The 23472-nt window shown below is 33.2% G+C and overlaps 1 pseudogene; it reads left to right on the top strand.

The window, feature by feature from the left end:
• The first annotated feature begins 493 nt into the window (after positions 1-493).
• LOC115524277 lies at positions 494-1864 on the top strand (annotated as a pseudogene).
• The last annotated feature ends 21608 nt before the right edge of the window (positions 1865-23472 follow it).

The raw sequence follows: 23472 nt of genomic DNA, 5'->3' as shown, positions 1-23472 counted from the left end.
AAAGGCTATGTGCAAACATAACTTTCTATTTCTCTGGAGTAAATACATGGGAGGGATCTTTAGTTCACATGGTTAGCACATATATAAATTTATAAGAAATGACCACACTATTTTCCAGAATTATTATATAATTTTACAGTTCTTCCACAATGTACAGGATTTCTAGTTGCACTCCACATATTCACCAATTCTTGGTATGATCAGTTTTGCTTATTTCTTTGCCTCAATTTTATCCATTCCTGTAGGCAGGTGTGTAGTAGCATTTCATTTTGGTATTAATTGGCATTTCTCTAGAGCCTAAAGATGTTGAACTTTTTTTTTTTTTGATGTGCTTATTTTCTATCCATAATTCTACTTTGTTGTAGTTTAGTTCAAGTATTTTGAGTTCCTTTTTATTGGATTGTTTGCTTCTTATTATTGAACTTTGAAATGTTTTATCTATTTCAGAAATAATTTCATTATCAGCACTTCTGGTAGTGGCGGTTGGAGGGGCTGAAGCAAGATGGGTCAAAGTCAGAGTGGTGGTCATGGCTCTGGAGGTGGCAAGAAGGATGAAAAGGACAAGGAAAAGAAATACAAACCTCCCCGGCCAACTAGAGTGGGGAAAAAGAAAAAGAAGACAAGGAGATCAGATGCTGTCAGCAAGCTGCCACGGAGATACCTCACACTCCATGCCAGTTAAAGTTACTGAAAAGACTATTTTCTCATGGAGGAAGAATTCATTAGAAATCAGGAACAAATGAAACTTTTAGAAGAAAAGCAAGAGGAGGAAAGATCAAAGGTGGATGATCTGAAGGGAACCCAATGTCAGTAGGAATGTTGGAAGAGATAATTGAGGGCAATCATGCCATCGTGTCTACATCTGTGGGCTCAGAACACTATGTCAGCATTCTTTACTTTGTAGACAAGGATCTGCTGGAGCCAGGCTGCTCGGTCTTGCTTAGCCACAAGTATATGCCATCATAAAGGTGCTCATGGATGACACAGACCCTTGATCACAGTGATGAAGGTAAAAAAGCACCCCCGCCAGGAAACCTATGCTGCTGTTGGGGGGCTGGACAACCAAATCCAGGAAATTAAGGAATCTGTGGAGCTTCCTCCAACTCATCATGAATATTATGAAGAGATGGGCATAAAGTACCCAAAAGGGGGTCATTCTGTGCCACCTGGCACAGGTGAAACCTTATTAGCCAAAGCAGTAGCAAACCAAACTTCAGCCACTTTTTTGAGTGGTTGGTTCTGAACTTATTCAGAAGTATCTAGGTGATGGGCCTAACCTCCTTCAGGAATTGTTTCGAGTTGCAGAAGAATATGCACCATCCATCGTGTTTATTGATGAAATTGATGCCACTGGAACAAAAAGTTATGTCTCAAATTCCAGTGGTGAGAGAGAAATTCAATGAACAATGTTGGAACTGTTGAACCAGTTGGATGGATTTGATTCAAGGGGTGTCATGAAAGTGATCATGGCCACAAACCGAATGGTTAACTTTGGATTCAGTACTCACCAGACCAGGCTGCATTGACAGGAAAATTATGTTCCCCCTGCCCGATGAAAAGACTAAGAAGCACGTCTTTCAGATGCATGCAAGCAGGATGACCTTGGCCAATGATGTTATGCTGGATGACTTGATCATGGCTAAAGATGACTTCTCTGGGGCCGACATCCAGACAATCTGTACAGAAGTTGGTCTGATGGCCTTGAGAGAACATAGAATGAAAACAAGAAATGAAGACTCCAAAAAATCTAAAGAAAATGTTCTTTATAAAAAACAAAAACAAAAACAAAAACAAAAACAAAAAACAAGGGGGCACCCCTGAGGGGCTCTATCTGTCGGAATGTCCTGACTCCTCAGAGGGATGAGGTTGGGAAAGTTGCCCAGAGGAACCCACGTTCCAGTTGATCTTTCTTAGTAAAACCTCCTGTGTCCCTTTTTGAGTGTGATGTGCAGGGTGCCCGCTGGGCTGCCTTCATCTGTTGGTCACGTGCGGTACTCTCCCCCCAATAAGGCGAGTTGCTTTTCAAAAAAAATCAAAACAAAAACAAATAAACAAACAAAAAACAAGAAATAATTTCTTTATCAAATGTTTTCTTTCAATCTGTGACTATTAATTTTTATTCAAACTAACTCGTCAATTTGCTTTTTATATATTTTTCTTTGGTTTTCTAAAAAGTCTGTGCCTTAGTCAAGGTTCCAAATGTATTCTAATGTGTTTCATCCTAAAAGTTTCATAACTTTATTCTTAATATTTAAGTAAGATCTCTTTTGGGCTCATGTTTGTTTATGTTACAAAGAATGGGTTCAGGTTAATTTTTGTGTTTGTAAAATTTGTGTTCATTTAATTCCCAAAGGCATCCGTATATACTGTGTGCTAGTATTTCATATAGTAACTAATAAAATAACATAATTAAACCTCTCAAAAGTCATTTCGTTGCTCTTGACCTTTTTTCAAAGTATCTGGACAGTACCACTAACAGTAGTGCTTTAACACATATTTTCTTCTACCCTGAGCTGTGCCAGACTGTTCCCTGCTGCAACTTGACCAAAATATTTAAAAAATCTCAGGGCTCATGTTTCAGAGAACTTGTTTTACTTCCACAATTGTCTAGGGTTGACTTCTATGTTGCTAAAAAGTTTAAGCATAGTTCATAAACTTGATGTTTGCACTCATACAATTTATATACTACATTAAAAAAAGTAGTGAGGACTTATGATAGCTTCCATAGCTTTTAAGGACTTCATATTAAAATTTTCAAATAATTAGTATTTCAAGATGTCTCAGTCCATGGCTTTTTCCCTCCCCTAGGTGATTGTTTCTATTTTTAATATTTAAAAAGAAATCTCTCTAGGATCTTAAGGGAAACAAAGCCACGATCATCTTAAAAAGCTCTATACGATATAGAGATGTATATGTATATAACTATTTAACACACTTTTATTCTTAAATATATTCTTATAACTAAAAGTAAAGAAAGTAAGCTTAATATGAATCATATTTAAAGAGATAATACTGTTGATATTAAAAATTATCTATATTACAACATTCAAATTGGGCAAAAGTCTTAAAATGATCAAAAGAAACACACTATAATTAAAATAACAACAAAGATTCTAAGCATTAAGAATAGAGCCACATCACTATTTCAAAGGAAAGCTGACAGATCAGAAATAGCAACTACATTATTAACAACTGTTAATCATGTTATTCATTGAATAATCCACACGTTTCCTGTCTGATTTGAAATGCCGGTTTTATCTAATAAATTTCTTCTTTAATTAATAATTTGTGTTCTGCTCATTGATCTGCATATTTGTTGCTGGGCCAGCATCACAATTATTTAATCAATGGATTTTATAATACCTTTATATTATTTATGAAACCAGTACACATACTATTCTATCTTGTATGCATTTCATTTTCCATGTGAATTTTAAAGTAAATTTTTAAGTTTGTGGGGGAAATCTACAATTTAAAATAAAATTATGTTATATGAGTCCCTAAATTGAGGAAATCTGATTTTTCTGCCATTTATTTTACCATTAAAGAATTATTAATTAGTCTCCATTTACTGAAATGCAATTGTGGTGTATATTCAAGATACTTTTAAGCTATAAACCTTGATTATTTATTGTTAATATATTTTTGAGTTATGATATAATTTTGAGTGTTATTTTTAAAAGTATCTTTAATTTTCCTTGGAGAAGTTACTGTTAAAATTGATGAAAGCTTTTAATTCTGAAGAATAAACTCATAAATTATCAAATAACCATGTTCTGTCAATTCATTTTCAATTATTCTCAATTAATAAAAATAACATGAATTTATGATATATATCTGTGAGAAGAATTATAACCATAATCCATAGATATTTATATTATTTGCCAAATACTCTCTATAAAATAAAGAATTTTCCACTTGATCAAATAGGTATCTTGAGGTTCACCTAATTTTTAAGTGGTTAGGTAGTTTAAATATTTTGTTAATATGTTATTATTTTACTGTACTGTGATAATGTCAGTTTTGTTAATAATCCAAGGGAAATTATTTTTTTCAATATGGTTTCCAAACACTTTGACCTGTTTATTTCACCTGTTAATTCATGACACCTGTTTGTTTCTTTGCTCAATTTCCAGTTCCCATACTTTCATTTTTAAAAATTTTGTGTTGAAATATATCTCATAGTATAGGCACAAAGGAAGATCCCTTTATATCTCTCCACTGAGAAATACAATAATGAATAAGACTCTTTTGGATCTCTTGTGTCCTATAAAGATACATATGCCTCTCTCCTTGTTTTGCCCTATTATATCTCAAATTAAACTCTTCATTACATAAGGAGCAGAATCACTGTGTTTAGCTTGATACATACATTGTCTCATGTGATTTCATACACTTTTTTTTTTTTTAGGAGACCAGTAGACTGACAAAGTGACCTTCCTCAAACTTACTTCAGCTATCACAACTTATGTTTGATTTCTTTGCCTATACCCAAAATGAACACTTGCACTATGTAATTTTCAAAATTTAAGTAAAAATGTATGTGAATTCAACAAATCATTATTTGTACTGTTATAACTCTAAGAGCTATTTTATAAAAGTTCAGTATAATTATGAAATTCAATGTTCTATCTGTATACAAAGATTAGTAAAATCACAGAATTAAAAAGTGTACCGCATTCAGGGGTGTCTGGGTGGCTCAGGTCATGATCTCATGGTTTGTGACTTTGAGCCCCATGTTGGGCTCTGTGTTGACAGCTCAGAGCCTGGAGACTGCTTGGGATTCTGTGTCTCCCTCTCTGTCTCTGCTCACCCTCTGTCTCTCTCTGTCTCTCAAAAATAAACTTTGAAAAAAACTTATTTAAAAAATGTGCTGCATTCAGATTTAATGTCTACATATAATTGTTCTTGAGACAATTATCTCTGTATTGTATTTCTTGAATTTAGAAAGAAAACACAACTGAAATGACATAGGTTATAAATGTGTACGTTTGTGAGCAGGTATTTACATGTTTATTTTATATATTAATACATATAAACACAAAACTAGGCACTTAAAATTTTCATGTTGTTTGTAGTTTAACTGTTGAGCTATACCCAAAGCTGAATTTTGTCCTCTATTTATCTATACCTTGTTTGGCAGTGAAAATGTTGGTATGTGTAAATTATCCCATAGATCCTAATAAGAACTCAAAGATAGTAGCTTAATACAAAAGAATGTTGAATCAGACATTTTATCATAATGTGGTGCAAAAGGTTATGAGAATGGCTAAAAACAGTTATAAGGAATGGGTTAAAATAAGTTAATGGCCACAAAGGTACCTGTATGTTTTGTTTAATTTTAACAAAAATTTGAAGCTGTTTTTGAAAGATTATGATGTGATGAGTAGCATCTGCTCTTATTTTGTTATATAACAATTTGCATAAAATCTATTAAGTTTGCTGTACTGCATGCTTCAGGAATTTAATAACCCAGAATTATGGATGATATACAGTACTTGGTAACAAATGTTAATAAACAAAAATTGTACTTCTAGCTAGAAATACATATAGAAACTAATATGTAATTTGAGGGAGAATAAATTGATTGCAAATTGTTTTCATCATTTTTAGTAATTAATTTGTTCTAATTAAGAAGGTGTGATTTGTATTTCTATGCTTCTAATTCTTTGGAGTACTACAGAAAATGCAGTTTCATCATTAACTTGATTGCACATAATGGGTATCATAAAATGCCTTTCATAGACTCTTTCTCTCTTGCACTCCCTCTTCTTTATAAAGTAATGAATCCATATGAAATTGTTAGTTGTAAAAATGAGAAGGTTACATGATATCTATGAGGCCTTGGGTACAACAAGGTTGCCATCCCTTTCTATTCTTCTAGAAAAGTTATTGCTCTCTCTCTTCCAAAATGAATTATTTCTGTTTGACCTCCACTGGGGCAAAGAATATACTCAAGACATATTTTTACATCAATCTTTTAGCATAATATCTATACTTTAGGCACATACATTCCATTCCTATACTCTGCTAAAGCCAAGATTATTACATAATGCAAATGTATTCAGCCTTTCATTAACGACCTTTTTTATAAACTGTAAAGGTTTAAGAGTCTGTGCAGGTGTTTCTCTACAAGTGGAATATAGGACGATACATAAAAACATAAGGTTTAGAGTCTTAGATCCCTATACCCGAATTTGGATTTTACCTCATATTAGCTGAGAGAACTTAGACAAAGTTATTTTCTAATCATAAGATTCTTTCCAGAAATAAGGAAACCCAAGGATTAACCTGTAGATTAAATGGAATAGAAAATACGTAGCTGGTGCCCAGCACAGAGAAATGACATAATAAATTCTGGTATCGTTAAAGCAATTCATGTTGATGTCTGTTCAAAACCACGAAGCATTCTGACTTTGCAAACAATAATTTGCAGAGCCAAATAGAAATTATTATAATATTCCTGACACATTTTATTTTGTCAAACAGTGGCACAGAGAGACATTCTAAGTGTGTGTGGGGTGTGTGTGTGTGTATTTTCTCCTTTGTATCTGTCAGTCCATTAACAATAAACAAATAAGGATAATTTTGAGTGACAACAATGAAGTATTTTCGGTATATTCTGGGCATTTCAAGTCAACCAAAGCCTATTATTCCAACCTATTAATCTTTGCCAAAATTGTTATTTTTGGAAGTGGCTAAAAATAATTTTGTTTTTATTTATCTTAAAAGTTTCTCTTAATTCCTCATGTTTTACTCACTTTGAACAAAAATTGAGAAAAATGGCCTCAGTCAGCCAGCCAGCCAACCAATCAAAAATTGAATATCGAGGATGTATTATACGCCAGACACAGATGATAGGCCTCCAAGAAACAACAAAATAGTCATATTTCCTACATGAAGAAGGTCTCAGTTTAGTCAAATATACACAAGTACAATGCATTAAAATGTGTTTCATATCGGGAATATATAAAAGACACTAAAAGAACACAGAGTGAATGACCCTATTATTGGCTTAGCAGAGATATGATAGTCAAAATAATCCTTGAAAATGTTCTGGAAGTATGAAAAGGAATTCATGGTAGGGAAAAAATATGTCAGTTTTTTTTTTTTTTAATAACAACAGAAACTAGAGTACTAATAGGATTGAAAACAGGAAGAGTTTCAAATGATTACAACTCCTAATATCTCTATTCAGTATCTTTCCCAAATAATTATATATTACCCCAACATAAATCAGTATAATCTTGCTTACAGCAATTATTTTAGAGTAAAAAATTGAGGATAATAAACCATATTTAACTATTATTTTACAATGTTATCAAAAACTTCTAAATATCAAAAGCCTTCGACATAATATTTGATAATGTTGCTATTATCTAATAAACACACTGTAGTGAAACAGGATAACAATGTCATCTGTGATCATATAGCCAATAAATGAATGCAGTTGCATCAAAATAACATCCAGCTTACTAAAACTTGTGCACTTTCGACTCTACCACTTCTGACTCTTATCATTTTTAAACCTTTTTATCCTTTTGTTGTTGTTGTTGTCATTGTTCACAGGGTAACTAGTTTAGTGGCTTGGACAGACCTATCTATCTATATCATATTCATGTCACTCAAAACACATGTAGTGAGTGCCTGTTATCAACCGAATACCCTTCTCGTCATGAGAGATACAGGAGAAAACTAAACCAGTCTTGCCTAGGAACCTGCCCAATGGGTAAAATCCATTAGAACACAAGTAACTGCAGTGTGTAATCTGAACAAATGAGTCTAACATGCCTGGAGTATAACTAATCACATTCCTCCTATTTCTCTAAATGAAGTTTAAAATGTTGAAACACTGTCAAAACAAAAATTACACTGAACAAAGTTCAACAGTCAAGGAAGACTTTCTTCATGGCTATTGGAAGAGTGGAGAGGGGACAGAACTCCCTTTGAACTCAATTCCACTCAGAGGAAAGGTGGGAGGGTTCTTAAGCCCTGGAGTAAGTTAGTACAAAAGTACTGAGGACCTCAGGGGGGTGGCATTGGTGTATAGGATGTGCCAGGTGCATTCAGTTTTTCCTGAGTTTGCAAGTGTTTTTTTTTTTTTTTTTTTCTTTTTGATCACGGTCATTTGTATTTGCTCATTACTGCCCATTACAGTTAGCCTCTTGCCTTCTTATTGACAGAGGCAGACGGTAGTGCTGTTATCCTTGATGATTACAGTTCAAAGGGATGGCTCCCAGGAACTTGACAAGGGCTTTACTGGTTTGTAAAACTGGCAAGAAACTTCATCTCAACAGGGCACAGAAAGAGTTTATAAGTTTTCTAGAGTAAATATTCTAAGAAAAAAAGAGGTCAGGGTCTAGAGTCAGGTAGAAGCATCTAAAAGTTAGTCAAGCTGAGGGAAACGTTAGTCTTCCTTGGGTACTAAACATGTTTGATTGCCAGGAGCAAGGTTTTTACATGCTGTTTCTTCCTTCTTATCTCCAGTGTATTATTCAAGGCCCTTGGGCACTTAAATCACACTCTGGTCACTCATGTGGTAGAAACGTCTTGTTTAATGTATTTTGTTTAGACTGCAAATTGTTGTTTCTAAAACTAATATAGGCAATATTTTCAATTGGGAAATCTCATATATTTTAATAACTAGATATTTTGCTGCCCCCTTCAAAATGTAAAAAAAAAAATCTGCCTTCTTGAGCATTTGTATTTGTAACCCCCATCTTATATAATCTCAAGGAAAATAACACTCTCCATAAGCAAGTAATAGGAAGCCTGCTGTCTAAAAGTCCACTGTTGCCATTTCTGTCACTGATCCACTCCACCATGTGGTGTAGCTGTTGGATATTAATTAGCTTTCTTTAAGTGTTCTTTGGCTTTCTCTAAGCCCAGAACAGTGTGGTCTTCCAATGAAGAAATCTATGAAGAAACCTGTGTTTGCATAAGCCACAATGAATTCACCTTATTTAAGTAGACTTACATATAATCAAGGCATAGTCTGTATTTACTACAGATAACTAATTTCAGAGCATGTTTTAAGAACCTTGTATCTCAGATGTACACCAGATCATGTTCTTGTTTGGAAGGTGTTCTATTTAGTTGAAAAACTGTTGAATAATGGACCATTTTCAAATGTCATCATTACATATAAGTACTTCTTTATTCAATGACTTAAATGGAGACATGGAGTTTGATTTAACAATATTAGCAGATGTCTCTGGGTTATTTGCAATAACTAATTTAACTCTTTTATGTGGTTGCATTGCACTAGACATCTTGACCAGCACTGAAAGGACAAAATTTAGCAGACACAATTTTTGGAAAGTAATCAGTCCATGTAAACAAAGGGTCTTAGAATTTTAGTTCGTTTGCTTTACGACTCTGCTTTCTGAAACAGCTAATCAGGCTTATTTACATTACTCGACTGATAGTATTCAGACATAAGGGTAAAAAATAACAATTCTCTTAACTTGTATTAGTGAAATATTTCAGTAGTGTTGAGTTCAGTCTGCAGGCAACCTTTAGGAGTGGGATCAATAGTTTACAGTAAATCCAGTAGCTATACATAATTATTAAATCAATTAATAAACAAATTAATACAGACCTTATAGGAGGTCTGAAAAACTTATAATTCAAGGGAAAGAGAAGGCTAACTCTGTTAGTTGATAATAAGGCTATATTGTAAAAGATGAGCCTATATTTTTAAGTGTTCTCCTTAAAATAAATTATGTATTTTTCTAAAGAATATTATTTTTATTTTACATTTCAATATTCATTATGATAGTATTTTACATCTCTATATGTAAACCGATGTTGAGGACCCAGAATAATAAAATTTGAACAAATATGCTGTAATATTGGCACCAATTGGTTTGTGATTTAACACATACAAAAAATAAGTTTTAAATACAGTCCATTAAATTAAAATGGGACATTTATAATTTAAATTCACATAGATAATCCTATATAAATAAATAATCCTCAGAGTCTTCATACACCGGACAAAATTCTTCTGCAGTGTTTATCTAGTAGCCGTTTTTAAAGCTGTGTCTGGAAAAATCAATAAAAATAAGATTCAGGAAGTTTTTGTAGTTTAATTTTAACACAGAGCTTATAAGATTTAGCCTAATAAAATTGGAAAAACAAGAAAAATTAAGTTTGTAAAATTGATTTTTAAGGAGTAGAGATTTTCTAGAGCTCAGCAGGTATGTGATAGGATTAAATACTTTCATAGCTAAAAATATGATTCAACAAACAAACGTGTGTTCAACAAGAGCTTGGATGTTATAACTGTCTGTGGAATCAGGATTTAACTATAATTTTTAAATTATACTTTAAAAGTGGTAATAATGTAAGTGTGTGTATGTGTGTGCATGTGTAAGTTTTTATATTTTAACACAAAATATGGTGAATAGAAACTATCCGGAGGTTAATTTTAATTAAGTTGCACCAAGAAGCAAAACACAGAACCATTTCAGGATGAGAATGATGCTGGCTCTCTGGTAGAACATCAAATAAGGGAGATTTTAAAAGAGAAGCTTTTCTATTTATTGTCATTTCTATAGTCACAGAGTAAATCAATTAAATGAGACTCCTCATCTTCAAAGGCCAAAATATGTAAGTTTGTAAGTTTGTAGAAAACATACTGGAAGTTCTATGGCCATTATCAATTTTAGCTCTTTAAAATGCAAATGATCAAAAACACATATTGACTTAAGAAAAAAGGAACATTTATTAGCTTATGTAACTCAAAGGTTCCGATATGGCTATAGATGAACATTCAGATGGTCTAATAACATCATGCTCTTTCTTCTTTATTTCCACCCTAAGTTCAGCTGAATCTCCCCACAAAACAAGTTGATCTCCAGCAACATCTAACTTTACATTTTATTTTTTGGCAACACAAAGAAACGGACTGATTACACTTATAATAGTTCCACCAACGATTTAAACTAAGTCTCACTGGCCTGGGGTTGCATGCCCATCCCTGTCAGTCAGAGTAGGTTTAGGACTTGCTGCAGTCATAAATACATACCGTAATGGTAGCTTAACGTAAGGAAGCGTTATTTGTTGCTCAAGCCATGACTGATGTAGGTCAAAAGACTCTTTCCCACCCTTCCGTCATGCCATCTTTAACTCATGACCTTAAAATCTCCATAGCAGGGGAAGAGAGAGAAAACACACACACACAAAAATACACTCTGAATTGACTTGCCAAGAACTCAGTAACATCCAGCTACCTGAGTGAAGGAGATGCTGGAAAATATATTTTCTCACATGTCCAGAAAGAAGGAAATGAAACAGGATTTGTTTCTGCCATGTATTTCCTTTCCCAATCACTTTTCAGAGAGGTTTGGTTCTCTAATGGACCAGACATATCCACTCCTCAATTGGGGGGAATTAGGGAGGTCAATACCATTGAATTGCAGTGACAATGAAGTTGGGCTGTTTGCCAAAAGAATACATAGTTGTCTTTAGAGCCAAATGAGGGAAAGGAGGCTCAAAAAACAAACTGCCCAGAAATATAAACAGTTGTTCTTTACAAAGTGCAAATAGTGAAATATATCCCTTTTCAATTTTACCAAATGATAATGCAGTCAGTCATACTTGAGTTACTGGTTTTTAAAATTCTCCTTATCTTCTCCAACCAAACATATATAATTAAACTGATAGGCTAAATCATTGATTAAAAAATGTGATGGAAAATGTTATGCTTAATGATGCTATATTTTATTAAGTATAATAAAAGAATCAGATTACTACATGTTACAGGTAATCTGTGGAGTTACAGGTAATTTGTGATACATAACCAAATTTGTGGAGATAAATTTAGATTTTTTCAGGAATAATATATTCATAGAATCTTGAAATTTGAAAAAAAACATTAAAGTCATTTAATTCACCTAAAATCTTACGTGCAAATAGCTCATCTATGACCGCATGCAGAGTGTATTGAATACATGGTGACTGTGTTTTTTTTTAATTTTTTTAATGTTTTATTTATTTTTGAGACAGGGAGAGACAGAGCACGAACAGGGGAGGGTCAGAGAGAGGGAGACACAGAATCTGAAACAGGCTCGAACCCACGGACTGCGAGATTATGACCTGAGCCGAAGTTGGCCGCTTAACCGACTGAGCCACCCAGGCGCCCCAGACTGTGGTCTTTTTTAATGTTTATACCAACATATTAATAGCTACAACAATTTTATTTATAAAACTATCATCAGAGTTTAGTGAAAATTGAATTTCACCCAAAAGTTTTAGTAAGATTAATAGAATGTTCAATTGTAACCTAATAAATGTGTGGTACAAACAGGAATCAGAGGTTCTGAACAATAATGTATACAAAGCTAACATAACTATTTTATTTCTTGGCATTTTATTTTTCAGGTACGAAGTTGGATTAATCCGCTGTCTTTATCAGAAAAAACAAAAACAAAAACAAACAAAACAAAAACAACACACACACACAAAAACACCTTCATCATAATGTATTATGTAAGCGATTTCTGGTCCATCATAGTCTCATATAGTTCTTTAAAATATTATACAATAGGCTTAGATTAAAAACATGTGTGGCTACATTCAGTCTGGATGTACCTTTTATTTAGCTCTTTTTCCCACGCCTTTGAAGAAATTCTGTGTAGAAATGCGGTTATCAGGGATCCTAAAAATAGAGATTGTTCAGGGTCACCTGGAAAGGGATCCTGCTGGCTTTGCTATGAGGACATAGCCTAGCTAAGGCTGTGTTGCTTTAGTTAGCAGGGGACAACGATATTTATAAAAGTATTTATTTTAAGAGAAGTGCAGAGATTAGCAATGTAAATCTTTTAAGAAGATGCTGCAAACTGGTGTATAAAAAGATTATTGAAAGACAATAATGTCTCTGTGTTTTCAACTCTTAACAACACATAATCTGCATGTTGTATGTCCCTAGAGAAGAAGAGTAGGACAGGGGAAAGCCATTCTAATTTATATTCATTTACTCGTGCTCTGTGCAGGCAATTACTGAATCCTCGGTTAAATAAATCAGAAATAAATATGTCTCTTCCCATCAACCCATATTCCATTTGAAAATTTTCAAAGAATATTCGTCAAGTTTCCATTTCTATTATAGCTTATCCCTGCAAGGTAATTATTTAGCTCAATTATTTAAACCATTTTCCCTTATCTGAGTAACTCAAAATGACCTCGCTAGAATTTATCAAGTGTCAAAATCGTACTTCCCATTCACAGAAAACTTAGGCCATATAGAAATATGCTAAATGATACCATGAAAATGAAACAACCTGAACAGAGAAAGTGGGAAATTCTACATAGTACAAGGGACTACATTTAAATAATGAATAAATAAATACAGTTGACCCTTGAACAGCATGAGTTTGACCATATAAGTCTACTTATAGGCCTATTTTTATTTTTATAAATGCAGTACAGTACTGTAAATCTATTTTGTCTTCCTTATGATTTTCTTAATAATATTTTCCACTTAGAGAGAAATAAAACAATAAATAGACTCCTAATTATAGATAACAAACTGATGGTTACCAGGATGGAGGTGGGTGGGGTGATGGATGAAACAGGTGATGGGGATTAAGGAGTACACTTGTGATGAGCCCCTGGTATTGGATGGCAGTGTTGGATCACTATATTGCATGCCTGAAATTAATATTACACTGTATGCTAACTGGAATTCAAATAAAAACTTGAAAAAATTATTTTCTTTTCTCTAGCATACTTTATTATAAGAATATAGTATATAATATATACAACATACACAATATGTTTTAATCAACTGTTCGTGTTATTAGTAAGGCTTATAGTCACTAGTGGGCTATTGGTAGTTAAATTTGGGGGGGATCAAAAGTTATACACAGATTTTCAACTGCATAGGAATTGGCACCCCTAATCCCCATGTTGCTCAAAGGTCAACTACATTCCGCATGAAAAGATAAACTAAGGGAGAAGCTATAATAAGTTTAAAAATGGGCCATATTTGGATCTTCAATCAAAATCAAAAACAACAAAAAAAACCCAGCAGAACTATATTTTTGATACTCTGGAAAAATAACATAGACTGTAGTTACATGGTATGAATTAATAATTTTAAATATTTTGGTGTGATAATGATATTATAGTGAAATCCTTATGTATTTGTGATACATAGTAATGTGTTTATAGGGGAAAAAGATGTTATTTAGTCTCCTCTTTTGGGGAAGGTGAAGATGAAGAGGAAGTTGGGAGAGACTGCTATTTCAGTGAATTTCCTTATAATTTTGTGATGATGACATTCTGAGGTAATAGAACCATGTAGCTGTAGTTAACTGAGAAAGAAATGAGATTATGCTTAATACATCAGGCAATATCACCACACATAGGTGGCAATCAGAAGGGTATGATGTTCAGTTACTAGCAATATTCATTATTACTTTGCATGCATATGTATAAGTTTTCTTTACCTTTATTTTTTTAATGTTTATTTGAGAGACAGAGAGAGAAATAGAGAGTGAGAGACAGAGTGGGGTGGAGAGAGAGAGAGAATCCCAAGCAAGATCTGTGCAGTCAGCACAAAACCTGGTGTGGGGCTCAGTCCCATGAACCCAACTCAAGAGTCAGATGCTTAACTGACTGAGCCATATAATATGGCCATAATATATAAATGCAAATATGGCCATAATATATATGCAAATATGCACATATATGTATATGTGTGTGTGTGTGTATATATATATATATATATATATATATATATATATATACACTTTTTGTTTTTAAGAAACAACAGGTTCACAATTGAGTCACCTGTGCAAAACCCCACATCAGCAAGACTTAACACCTAACCTAATTGCATTTTAAGCCCCTCCCAGGAATCTAACCTTAACTAGTCAGTCTGGAATTTCCTGGTCAGCACTACTGAGGTAAGCTGTCCAACAGACCGCTTTCATTCCCTAAAGGAAAGGTGACCTTTCCTGGAACAATCCACTCTTTCCCCATTTCTGGCTATAAAAGCCTTCCATCCTGTACAGCTCATTGGAGATTGTTTCTGTTTGCCAGAGGGGATGGTGTCCAATTCATGAACCACTTAATAAAGCCAATAAGATCTTCAAATTTACTCAGTTGAATTTTGCTTTTTAACAATGTTCATGTATATACATATACACATAGACATACACATTTACTTAGTTCTTTTTCTTTTGACTTTGAATATTTCTCAAACTTTGAGGAGGAACCAAAACAATTTAAATTGGCTGTTTAAGAAATTCTGTTGTAAAATCTAAAAGTGAAAACTGAACTTCATCCATGCTTAGAAAATTATCATCCCTTACAGTTTGAAAGGGACATATGCCATATTAAAGACAAAAATTCACAACTTTCAAGATTCCTCTATATTTTTATTAGCAAGATGGATATATTTTATTTGAGATCTAGTTTCAATATAACTATTGACATACCAACACCATTAAAATCCTCTAATAATTGGACATTAAAAAAAACAAATATTTTGATATTTTAATATGAAATTTAATAAAAACTCTGCATACAGGTACTTTTATAACCCTAACAAGATCTTTAAATAAATGTTTAGACATCATGGGCAAGACAGTACCAAACGCTATGATTAATGTTACTAAACAGTTTCTGTTATAAACTTCTGTTTTCAGAACCTGACATGATTCTGAAAAAGTCTCGGTTTGCACTAAAGTGTCGCATGTTTTGCCTCTTTCTCTAGGTGATTTTCTTCTCACATGTGGGAGGAAAATCTGTTCCCTTTTTCCAACAAGTGACAATGTGGAAAATATATTTTTCATTGTAAAAGTAATTTGCTTCCTATTTGTATTTAAAGTAGCTCAAATGACATGCTTGTATAACTAAATAATTTTATACATTTTATTTTGATTATAAAAATTATACATGATTATTGTAGAATCGTTTAGAAACACAGAAGAATTTAAAGAAATATAAAAACGCACACACTAAGATCACAATTCATATTTTTTCTTTTTCTTTGCAGCTTTTAAAAATATATACATATCAAATATTTTAAAAATAAGAATATACAAATATATAACAGCAAGCCAAGTTTTAAATATCTTAACTTGTAATTTTAAATGGCTTCATAATAAATTATTAACACAAGAGCTATACTCATTTAACCAATCATAAATTGTCTCCAGTTTCCTATTATAAAAATTACAACATGATATATAACCTTGCATACCCATATTTGTGTGGCCCCGAATATTTTTACAGAAACTTTCTTGAATTGGGAAAGCCTGCTTGCTACCAACTGACATATTTTCTCCCATTTATTGAGGACAAAACTAGATTATTTTTCCATCCTCCTTTGCAATTAGGTATGGCCGTGTGATTAATTTTTCTCCAATCGAAGATAGGCAGATTCAATAGGCATCACTTCCAGATTTTCCTAATAAAATCCCCTGGTATGATACTCTATGTTCTTTTTCCATCTTGGATGATTGGCAAGTTGCCCTTGGAAACATCGGTTAAATTTAATATCTGTTATGGCCTTAGTTTCTCAATGCATATTCGGCAGAAAAGTGTTCCACTGACCTGCATACTTGTTCAGGACTGTTACTTGAGAAACAATTTCTTGTTCTTTAAACAACTATGAATTTAGAGTAACTTATTATACTACAGTTTAGCCTATTCTAAGTAATAACTTTTGAGGATTTTTAATACATACGATAAAAATGCCTTCTGAAAACTTTGCAGTAATCTATAGCTAAAACAGTACTTGATAATATTACCAAGTCAGCACTCTTGCAAATATTGGGAACCTTATCGAAAGGGCCCTTCTAGGAAAACAAATGAAAAGCTTATATTCACCTAATATGCTGAGCTTTTATTTAAAACATTATTTACAAGAGTATGGATTGTGCGTAATGAAATTACAAGGGATTGAATCCTGCACCTAGTAATAATTGGGCTTCACTACCACCTCAAGACCTGAAACACAAAGGGAGGGAGGAATTACTTCAGTTTGAGACACAGAAGCTATGTTGAGTGACTGCTTGACAGAAGCCAGAGGCAGAAATAGCCAACTTTGATTTTGTGCACATATCCCAGACACTTAAGCATAGAAAACAAGGTTAGAGAGTAATTTTAAAAAGAAACCTAATAGAGTGGGCCCAATGCACCTTGTTTGCCCCTTGGTGTATATTTTTGTAACTTCTGTGGGCAAAAGGTACACAAATCTCTTCAGTGTCTCTCTATTGTCAAGAGTTAGTGAAAATTTGGTCACTGTTACGCATTAAATCTAAGAGGTGAGTTGACAATATTCTTCATACAAGATAGTGTGAAACAAAGAAGGAAAAAAGAGCCAAATTTGGCCTTTGCTATTTTTTTAAGTCTAGAAACTGTATTCTTTACCTTTGTTGAAAGGAAGAGACTCATTCAATATCTGCAAAAGAAAATCTGAGCTTTAATGTATGGGACTACATTGCTAACCAATCAAACTGCTAAGGTTGGGGGAAGCATGGGATCAGGAATTAGTACTCTTTTAGAAGCAGGTGTGTATAGAGATTTTGAACTTTAGTCAAGGAAGCATGTTGACTAGAATTTGGATATTTCTGGTGGATTGCACTGGCTTTCAGAAGCTAGTTACTAATGAAGGTAAATTTAACATGGCTGCTTACCTCCCTACTTTAGAAGCTGTTCCTAAAGCCTAAGTCAATGCTTCCTCATATATGGGGCTCCCAGTGCGGCTGGTTAGGGATTCTTTACAAACCTGAATGAACCTTTGCTTTCGCGGAAACTGAGTTTTTGGCAATAATGTCTGTAATATTTATTGGATGATTGTGGATTACTATTGAGTAGAATTTAACAAGAGTCATAAATAACACTCCAGTCAATTTATTGTGTTCTGAACATAGTCAGCATTGCGCTGATTATAGAGAAGCATTCCAATTTGCCTGGTAATTCACTTTGGCCAATAGAGGGACCCACATATCTGAATGTTAAACTATTAATCTAAAATGGCCAAGAGAAGGTCCATCCCCTGCAAGAAGGGAACTGGAGGAAATAAATATCTAAATATCATTCTCCTTTTTTTCTTGAAACCTCTGTCAATGCCCTGAGCTGGAGAATTGGCTAGAAGCCAGAGGGTAAGGGTATGTACAGACCACAGAAGTTAGCACTCTTTGGAGAACACAAAGAGTGAAGAAGTTACAGTGTAGATCAGAAGGAACAAAATAATGATAGCCAGAACTGGTAAAATTATATTTTGATATTTCATTTTATTTTATTTATTTTTTTTTCAACGTTTATTTATTTTTGGGACAGAGAGAGACAGAGCATGAACGGGGGAGGGGCAGAGAGAGAGGGAGACACAGAATAAGAAACAGGCTCCAGGCTCTGAGCCATCAGCCCAGAGCCCGAGGCGGGGCTCGAACTCACGGACCGCGAGATCGTGACCTGGCTGAAGTCGGACGCTTAACCGACTGCGCCACCCAGGCGCCCCGATATTTCATTTTAAATGGAACTACCTGAATGATTCAATGTTCATCTCTTCCATTTTCAAGTCACGTGACCTTTAAAAATATACTTATCATTTCTATTCATCACTTCTCTTTCTATCTTTCAAAATTATCACTTATTATTTCTCCATTTGTTTTTAATTTGCAGTAAATTTATGCTAAGGTGTTTTTAATTTTGATTCATCCCTTAGTTGACTAGTCCACATTGTCTGGTATTTTATGAAATCAGAAACAAAGCTTATTTTTCATATTCATGCCTTGCTGCTTAACATAGTGCTTTTATTGGTGTTCTGATGTATGATTACTATCTAGTAGACATGTTTTAGCTTGGATTTAAGAAATCATATTAGGAAACTATGGAATAATATCATAGGCAATCATATGAGAATATGCAACAAATAGGTGGGTAGATGTTTTTAGTAACTTGAGAGACCCTGCAATTGGGGCCTGATGACTTTCTTCAGTTTAATGAAATGTTTCTTCATTATTTATGTTTCTTATTTTCCTTCTTTTCTATTTAAGATTAAATATCATATTTCCCATTTTTCTATAAACCAATTGAGGCGGAAATTATGTTCTTCAGCCTTAACTCCTACCACATGATAGGTATTAGACAATTTATTGTTAAATTTTTAAGTTAATTAGTAATTTATCATAACATAAATATAAGCATGCCTTCATTTCCTAACAGAAGACTTGTAGAGTTCATGGGGTCTAGAAACAAAGCAAACCAAACGAAAACAAAACAGGGTCAATATTTTATAATTTATGTATACGATTGTAACACTAAATATTGCTCTTGAGAATAAAATTTGTCTATGTGGAGAAAAAATATAATTAAAACAGAATAGAAAAGAAAAGATAATGAAATAGAAAAATATGAATATTTATTCCCCTACTACGACATTTTCATGGAAAATAATCCCTTAAAATATCTCACTCTAGGCCTACTGAGTAATAACCTAATTTATGGTTTAATCTCCTGACATTCAGAGTTCTTTGAACCTAACTGGCATAATTCAGCATTTGAGATGCATATGTCATTTTAAATCACGAAGTTGACATTTTTGTTTATATATTAGTCTTATATTAATTTCTTTTAAGAGTGTTTATGACTGACATAATCTTGACCCTTCTTGTTTAATGTGAGAAATTGAATGCAGATGCAAGATCTTCAAAACAAGTAACCTACTGCACAAAGTAATCAGCATCTGTCCAAGACTATTAGAAGAAATTTCTAGAAACAGGAAGTAGCAATTTTCTCAATGTCCTTTGCATAGTTTTTTTTTTCTTTATTCTTTTGGTTATGCCTTTTCTCATTATTAGTTTAAGTATATTTTCATATCCAATGCCCTTAGTACATCACAAACTAGTTTAAATTTTAGGCAATTAGCTGTAGAATACAAAACAGTTTCAGGAGTTTTATTTTGTTTTGTTTTAGGCTTGCCAAGAGGGACATAACCACTACTAATGCTAATATTTTACAAAAACATTACAATCTAAAAGAAGGGTTACTTGCCTATCTAAGGTAGACTTGGAATCATAAAGGCTTGTTTTCTTGGTAATATCTCAACAATGATACGTTATGACTACAGAGTGCATTCGGTACCTTCCTAGAATGCTTTTCATTATTTTTATTTGTTTCACATATCTGTTGTCTAGAATCTTGAATGTCTCCAGGCAACACAGAATTCAAAAAGAAAATTAAAAATTAAAAGAGGATTAAATAATATTGATCAACTTTCAAACCATGTATACAACCTCAACATGAACATGAAGAGATCTTCTGAAGAAGAATCATGAAGAATCATGAAGAATCAACACACAGTTAAGAATCAGGACAATTGATGATGGGCTCTCCTACAGGAATGATTCAAAGGGGAGAAAAAAATCACACACACACACACACACACACACACACACACACAAAAGTGAACACAAAGAGTGAAGCTAGCCTTCTAATATATATATATATATATATATATATATATATATATACACATATATATATATATATTAAACTATTAATCTAAAATGGCCAAGAGAAGGTCCATCCCCTGCAAAGGGAACTGGAGGAAATAAATATCTAAATATCATTCTCCTTTTTTTCTTGAAACCTCTGAGCTGGAGAATTGGCTAAAGCCAGAGGGTAAGGGTATGTACAGACCACAGAAGTTAGCATTGGTGAACACACATATATATACATATATATACGTATATATACATATATATATACATATATATATACACACATATATATATATGATTATATTAGCTAGAGCTGCCATAATACAACACTATGAACTGGGTGGCTTAAATAACAGATATTTATTTTCTCACTGCTCTGCAGACTATCAGTCCTAAGATCAAGGTACCAGTAGGGTTAGTTTATGGTGAGACTTCTCTCCCTGGCTTGCTGATGGCTACCTTCCAGTCCTCACAAGGCCTCTCCTCTGTGCTTAGCAGTCCCAGTGTCTCCTCCTCTTATAAAGATGTTAGTCTTATTGGATTAGGGCCCCACCCTGATAACTTCATTTAACCTTAATTACCTCTTTAAAGACTTTATCTCCATATATAGTCACACTGGGGATTAGGGCTTCAACATATGAATTTGGGGGACGCAGGAGGCACAATTCAGTCTGTAATACTAACCAATCAATGACAACCTTCATTAGTAACCAGCTTCTGAAAGCCAGTGAAATCAACCAGAAATATCCAAATTCTAGTCAACTTGCTTCCTTGACTAAAGTTCAAAATCTCTATACACACCTGCTTCTAAAAGAGTACTAATTCCTGATCCCATGCTTCCCCCAACCTTAGCAATTTGATTGGTTAGCTATGTAGTCCCATACATTAAAGCTCAGATTTTCTTTTGCAGATACTGAATGAGTCTCTTCCTCTCAACAAAGGTAAAGAATGCAATTTCTAGACTTAAAAAAATAACAAAGAACAAATTTTAAAGTGTGGGTTTTACATTAATTGCATGGTGACTTCTCACCTAAATATCTCCCTATCATCTCTTTGATTTATCATCGCTCTTTCTTCTCATTGTTGCTCCTCCACAAATACCTTTTCCCTTTTATGTTTTCTTGAAATCACTTAGAATAACTCAGTTTTCTTTAATCTCCCCAGACAATTTCTAGTGACTCTGGTCTTGAACTGTAGTTTTTATTACCTGGTATATTATATTATTAGGAATATAGAATAGCAAAATTAAGAAAATGTTCTAAGTCCCTTTGGGTATTTTTATATATATATTTGCTTTGCCACCTTGGTATTTGTAAAAGTTATATGGCATGTGCTTTTAAAGAAACACAACTGCACAGTTTTTAGTTTTCTGTCTTCTTGTTTTCTGTTTCTTGAGGAAATCAATTTTGGTTACTTTGTCTAATGGTGCTAATATGGATGATTTAGGCTGTATGGGGAATGTCACTAAAATATGTATAAAAATATATTCATAATGGTAAGAATGGTTTGTATAGTTTTCAAGAGAACTTTTATTATTTAAGATGTCATATTTAATATTATATTTTATATTGTTACATTTAATATGCTGATAATAATTTTATTTTTATTTTAAAGCTATGGTATGATCTTTAAAGTTATTATTTACTTGTACACTTATAATAATTTACATTACATATTGTACATGACAATTATTTATATAACAAATACAATATATTGTTTATATTCCTATAAGATATATATCAAGTTATCTTAAGACTAGATTTAAAAACTTACAAATATACTAAAAGGCAATATTTCATAAAATAATGAAACCTTTAGTTTCTCTGGGATTTTTGCCATAACTTAATCAAATCATTTTTGAAGTTCTTTATTTTTAGAAAGAAAGTATTAAAGGTTTCTAATAATCATTGATATTCATTTCTGAGTTTAAAAATAGTTCCATAACTATTTATTACATATAAATATTATGTATATTCATATCTTATCTCTTCTCAAAATTCTCTTTGATTTTGCTTTTCCCAGGTTCAGGATTCAAATTCGGATTAATATAACTGTTAAGTCTCTATGGCCATAGGTAAAGCAAAGATTTGTTTCCTCACCTTAAGAAAAAGAAAAATAATGGGAATAGTGTAGTTTGTTTGACATCCTTTATTTTAATTATCTCTCATTGTGAGAGCTCCTTTATTTACCAAATCTAGGTATGCCAAAAGAGATATGCCAAAAGAGAAGTGAAGGCTTCTAGGTTAACTATGTATAATTAAAACATATTAATATGACTATGTTTTAATGACTGCATACTTCTCAAGTTAAAAGAAGCATACTTAAGTTTTATTCATGGAATGATATAATAACTATCAACAAATTAATTTTCAAAGGAACAAAACAATTGAGAGATACTGACATCCACAATACACTTCATAGGAAAATTAAAGTCTCCAGAGATGTGCTAATGTCCTCCTTGTCACGTTTCTCTCACTTCACTATCCATCAATGTAACACCCTGAACCCACTGACTCCATTAGGGAAATATTCATGCCTAATACAGACCTTACAAAAACTCCTTTGAATAACCCTGATTTAATGTTTTGTGTTGATGATTCATACCAAGCAGGTGTAAAGCTGACTACAGTACCATAGACATAAATTCACCATTAAAATACCAAGGTCTCCCAGAAGTTAAATCAACTCAAATAACTAAATTGCTCATACTTACCCAAGCTTTGCAGCTAAAAACTGAGTATTTATACAGATAGTAGGTATGCTTTAGGGGTGGGCCTTGATCATTTTGAATGATTTGGCAAAAGAGGTTTCCTGAACTCTTTGGATCTCCCATAAAAATAGAACAAACCAATTAAAATGAATTTTACATGACTTGCTGGTTCATTGGTAGCTGACATAAAAGTGGAATGTCAGCCGAAGCCCTGGCTTAGAATCTCAGAATGTCTTAGCTAAAAACCACTATTAACCAAACCAACTGCCCTCAGGAATGAACTATACGTGGTCATTGTCA

Source organism: Lynx canadensis, chromosome A1, assembly GCF_007474595.2.
Source record: "Lynx canadensis isolate LIC74 chromosome A1, mLynCan4.pri.v2, whole genome shotgun sequence".
In the NCBI taxonomy this organism is placed as follows: Eukaryota; Metazoa; Chordata; class Mammalia; order Carnivora; family Felidae; genus Lynx; species Lynx canadensis.
Note: the sequence above shows the minus strand (reverse complement) of the source record. Positions and strands in the feature narration are given on the sequence as shown.